Here is a 4,924-nt window from a genome sequence, read left to right as displayed (position 1 = left end):
AAAATAAATAAAATAAAGGAATTAAAATTAAACAAATTAATTAAAAAATTAAATTAAATTCCCCTCCAGCGGATTCCCAGATTTCCCCAAAATTCAAAGGGAATTCCCAGTGGATTCCTACTTTTTCTGGAAAAATCCTGGAAAAATTCTGGAAAAATCCTGGAAAATCCAGGAATTTTTTCCTCAGTGCAGCTTTCAAATGAAAATCCAGGAAAGGGGGGGAAAATAATTAATTATTAATAAATGATTAATTAATAAATAATCAAATTAATGAAGCCACACCCCTCAATTCCTGTCTGGATTTAGGGGAGATTTCTCCCAACCCTAAGGAAAAGAATTCCCAGGAAAAAAATTCCCAAATCTCGGCACATTCCAGGGCAGGAGGAGAAGGTGAAAGTGAAAGTGACCAGAGCAGAAGGGAAAGTGAAAGTGACAAACTCGGGAATGGCAATGAATCCATGGGGAAAAAGTTAGGAATGGCAACGGATTCATGGAGAAAAACTTGGGAATGGCAGCGGATGTGTGGGGAAAATCTTGGGAATGAGAAACTTGGGAATGGCAGGAGATTCATGGGGAAAAATTTGGGAATGGCAATGGATCCATGGGGAAAATCTTGGAATGAAAAACTTGGGAATGGCGGGAGATCCATAGGGAAAATCTTGGGAATTAAAAACTTGGGAATGGCAGGAGATCCATGAGGAAAAACTTGGGAATGGCAATGGATCCACAGGAAAAATCTTGGAATGGCAGCGGATCTGTGGGGAAAACTTGGGAATGAGAAACTTGGGAATGGCAGCAGATCCGCAGGGAAAATCTTGGGAATGACAATGGATCCATGGGGAAAATCTTGGAATGAAAAACATGGGAATGGCAGCAGATCCATGGGGAATATCTTGGAATGGCAACGGATCTGTGGGGAAAAACTTGGGAATGAGAAACACAGGAATGGCAGTGGATTCCTGGAGGAAAACTTGGGAATGGCAATGGATCCATGGGAAAAACCTTGGAATGGCAAGAGATCTGTGGGGAAAACTTGGGAATGAGAAACTTGGGAATGGCAGGAGATCCATGGGGAAAATCTTGGGAATGGCAGCGGATCCATGGGAAAAAATTGGGAATGAAAAACTTGGGAATGGCAGCGGATCCGGGGGAAAAATCTTGGGACTGAAAAACTTGGGAATGGCAATGGATCCATGGAAAAATCTTGGAATGGCAACGGATCTGTGGGGAAAAACTTGGGAATGAGAAACTTGGGAATGGCAGCAGATCCGTGGGGAAAATCTTGGGAATGGAAATGGATCTGTGGGGAAAAACTTGGGAATGACAGAAGATCCGCAGGGAAAAACTTGGGAATGGCAGCGGATCTGTGGGGAAAAATTTGGGAATGAGAAATTTGGGAATGGCAGCAGATCCATGGGACAAACTCAGGGAATGGGATCAGACAGCACAGATGGCACAGGCCTGGAAAAGGCCTGGAAATTCCAGAGGGGATTATCCCTGTCCTGAAATCCCTGGGAATTCCTGGCATGTCCTGGAGCATTCCCAGACTTTTTGCCTGGAATCTGGGCAAGGAACTCCGAGCTTCCCCTCCAGAGAACCGTGGAATTCCTTGGAATTCCCAATCCAAGTCTCCCCTGGCTCAGCTGAGGCCACGAACTTCCAAACTCCAGGAAAACTCCAGGAAAACTCCAGGAAAATTCCACGAAAATTCCTGGAAAACTCCAGGCTTTGGAAGCGTGGAATTTGCCTTTTTTTAGGATTTTTTAAAGTTGGAACGAATTCCCAAAATTCCGTGATCCAGCAATTTTTCCAAGCTGGAATATCGGGAATCAGCAGCAGGATCAGGGATCCACATCCCACCGTGGATTTCCAGCAAACTTTGGGATAAATCCCGGAGATTTTACCCTGCCTTGAGTATCCCAAAGCCCAGAGGTTCCTTGGGAATGTCTTTCCCAAATTTTTTTGGGAATTCCATCCCGAATTCCTCCTTTTTCTGTGGGAGATCTCCCAGAAAAGTCGGAGTCTCCCCCCGGCTGATCCAGGGATTATTCCTTCTCCGGCTGATCCCACTCCCGGGAACATTTCCCACAATGGGAATTTTTTGGGAAAATTGGATATTTGGGAAAATTTTCCCACCTAAAAAAATGGGAAGAGGTTGCCCAGAGCGGCAGCGGGGGGATGAAAAAACGGGAAGTGAGGGTTGGGAATGCTTGGATTGGATTCCCGAGGGATTTTTCCAATGTGAACAAGTCTGGAATTTCCCTTTCCCAGCTTTTCCCGGCTGTTTTTCCCACCCCAGGAAACAGGGAATTATTTTAACCCTGGATTTGCCAGTGGCCAAGAGATCCCACCTCGTTTTCCACAGGATTTTCACCCAACAGCTGGGATTTTCCAATGGTTTTCCAGGGTTTTCATGGAAAAAGCCTTTTTTTCCCATGGTTTTTCCCATTCCAGATTGGGATGGGAACAAAACCTCTGGAATAAAATGCTGGAAACTTCCAGGTGAGGAATAAGAAACCATCCACAAACGCCAAGATCCCGTTTTTTTTCCCCCCTCTGGAAAATTTCCATGAGTTTTCAGGATGCAGCTCCACGTTCCTAAATTAAATCCTCCTGAAACTTGGGAATTCTATGGGATAAAATTCCTTTTGCTGGATTTAAGGGCTTCCCAATCCATGGATCGAGTTTTCCATTCCCTGTGGGATCGGGAATGGGAATGTGGAAGGTGCTGGATGATTTTCAGGGCCTGACAGGATTTCCTTGGATGGGATTTTGGGAATTCCTGGAATTTTTTTCCAGAGTGCTGGAACCTTCAGATCTCCAAATCCAACTGGATGGGAATTTTTTGGGAATTTTTTTTTAATTTTTGGGATTTTTTTTGGAATTTTTTGGGTATTTTTGGGCAATTTTTTGGGATTTTTTTGGGAATTTTTTGGGAATTTTCTCAAAGGAAGGGAAGGCAATTTTTGCATCAGCAAATTCCCACCCAGAGGAGGCTCCAAACAAAAAGAATTCCAAAGGAAACATTTCATCCAGGAGGGGAAATTAAAGGGAAAAAGAACCCCAAAAACCTCCTTGGGAGGATGAGGTTGGATGAGAAATTGGAATTTTTTCCTCTGGAAAAGGGAAAAAAATCTCCCCAGGGTGGGAAAAGTTTTCCAAGGATTTCCTTTTCTGACCTCCCCGCTGCTCCTTTCAGCCGCTGGCGGAATTCAAAATGTGCTTTTTGCACGTTAATCGGTAAAAATCGTTTTTCTCGGGAATTTTTATCCCAAAATCCCGATTTTTGTCACCTTACAAAGGTTGTGGTTTCACTCAGGTGATGCCTGACTCTTCCCAAATCAGCAGCATGGGAATTTTGGGAATTTTGGCGCATGGAAAATTTTTTAAAAAGCGATTTTTTGTTTGTAAAATCGGCCAGTTTGGTGATTTTTCACGGAGCTGCCTCCTTGAGGAAGATAAATTCCCTTTGGGAAAAGAGGAGGGAAACAACGAATCCAAATAAATTCCCTATGGATCTTCTGGCTGGGGAAATCTCACCCTGAGAATTCCCAAGAAAAACAAGGAAAGCCAAGCACTCAAATCCAAAAATTCCCTCAGAATTAGCGGGGTCTCAGCATCCAAAAAAACCCAAAAAACTGGGAAAAAAATAATTTATCCCACCCAAAAAAAGAATTTATCCCAAAACAAAAAAAAAAATATCCAAAAAAAAAGAGAATTATTCCAAAAGAAAAAGAATTTATCCCCCTCAAAAAAAAGAATTTATCCCCCAAAAAAAGAATTTATCCCCCCCCAAAAAAATTTATCCAAAAAAAATAATTTATCCCCCAAAAAATCAACTTTTCGCTTTCTGCTTTCAAAGGGATTCTAAGGTGGGATTTTAAGGAATATTGAGGGTGAAGATCTGGGAATGAGGAATATTCAAATCAAAGACTTGGAATAAATCCCAATATATTCTGAGTAGCCCCCCCAAAAATCTGGATCTTCCAGATTATTCCAGATCATCACGGAACACACATTTTTTTAAGGAAAAAAACCACTCCAAGCAGTTTTGTTTCCATGGAAAAAGGATTTCCAGTGATTTTTGTGCCATCCAACCTCCTGCTCGTTCCATTTTTTTCCCAGATTATTCCCCCATTTTAGAGCTGGGCAAACTCTGCTCTGATCCAGACCTTTCTGGGATAATTCCAGGACAATCTGGGATTAGAATTCCACCAAACCGGAGCACGAAAAGTGCTTTTCTCCCTTTATAAAGTCAAATTTCAGCCTCGGGAAAGAGGGATTAAGAAGCTTCCAGTCCCTTCAGGAAGGGATCAGCGCCCATCCGTGTTTTCTTCCCAAATTTCCATGCAGCAAAGGCACCTGCTCGCCAAAAATAAAATATCACCGTGACTTTCCCAGCTGCTGGAACCATTGGAAAAGCCAACGTGGCTCCGGTGATGGAGAAAAATTCCCCGGTTCCGACGTGGCACAGGGAGAGGGGCAAAGGCGGCCCGGCCTCTCCTCGGCTTCCCCGGGGCTCGGTGGGGAACCGGGAGCTCTCGGTTATCCAGGGAAGGGCAGCATGGAGCCGGGAAATCGCCTTTTCCCCAGGGATGGAGCGGTAACCCTTTGCTTCCCAGAGAAGGGTGGGATGGAGTCCGTAATGCCCAGCCGGCTTCCCTCAGGGCACGGCGGGATGGAGCCGGGATCCGTGATCTCCCTTAGGAAGGGCGGGATGGAGCCGGGATCCCTGTTCTGCTTTAGGAAGGGTGCGATGGAGCCGGGATCCCTGTTCTCCTTTAGGAAGGGCGCGATGGAGCCGGGATCCCCACGCTCCCAGGGAAGGGACGCATGGAGCCGCTCGCCTTCCCTTCCCTCACGGAGGAGCGGGATGGAGCCGCTTCCCTTTCCTTCCCTCACGGAGGAGCGGGATGGAGCCGCT

At 45.1% G+C, this 4,924-nt stretch overlaps 1 protein-coding gene across 2 annotated transcripts in view; it reads right to left on the bottom strand.

Moving 5' to 3' along the window:
* Positions 1-4,924, bottom strand: part of TASOR2 (transcription activation suppressor family member 2) — a 17,605-nt gene that overhangs the window by 8,231 nt on the left and 4,450 nt on the right. The window contains exon 2 of one of the 2 annotated variants that reach the window (XR_002001711.2): positions 4,173-4,362. The exons of the other annotated variant lie outside the window; for it this stretch is intronic. The gene's annotated coding sequence lies outside the window, so the exon portion shown is untranslated. The remainder of the gene's footprint in view (positions 1-4,172; positions 4,363-4,924) is intronic. 2 annotated transcript variants of the gene reach the window in all.

Source organism: Parus major, chromosome 1A, assembly GCF_001522545.3.
Source record: "Parus major isolate Abel chromosome 1A, Parus_major1.1, whole genome shotgun sequence".
Lineage (NCBI taxonomy): Eukaryota > Metazoa > Chordata > Aves > Passeriformes > Paridae > Parus > Parus major.
Note: the sequence above shows the minus strand (reverse complement) of the source record. Positions and strands in the feature narration are given on the sequence as shown.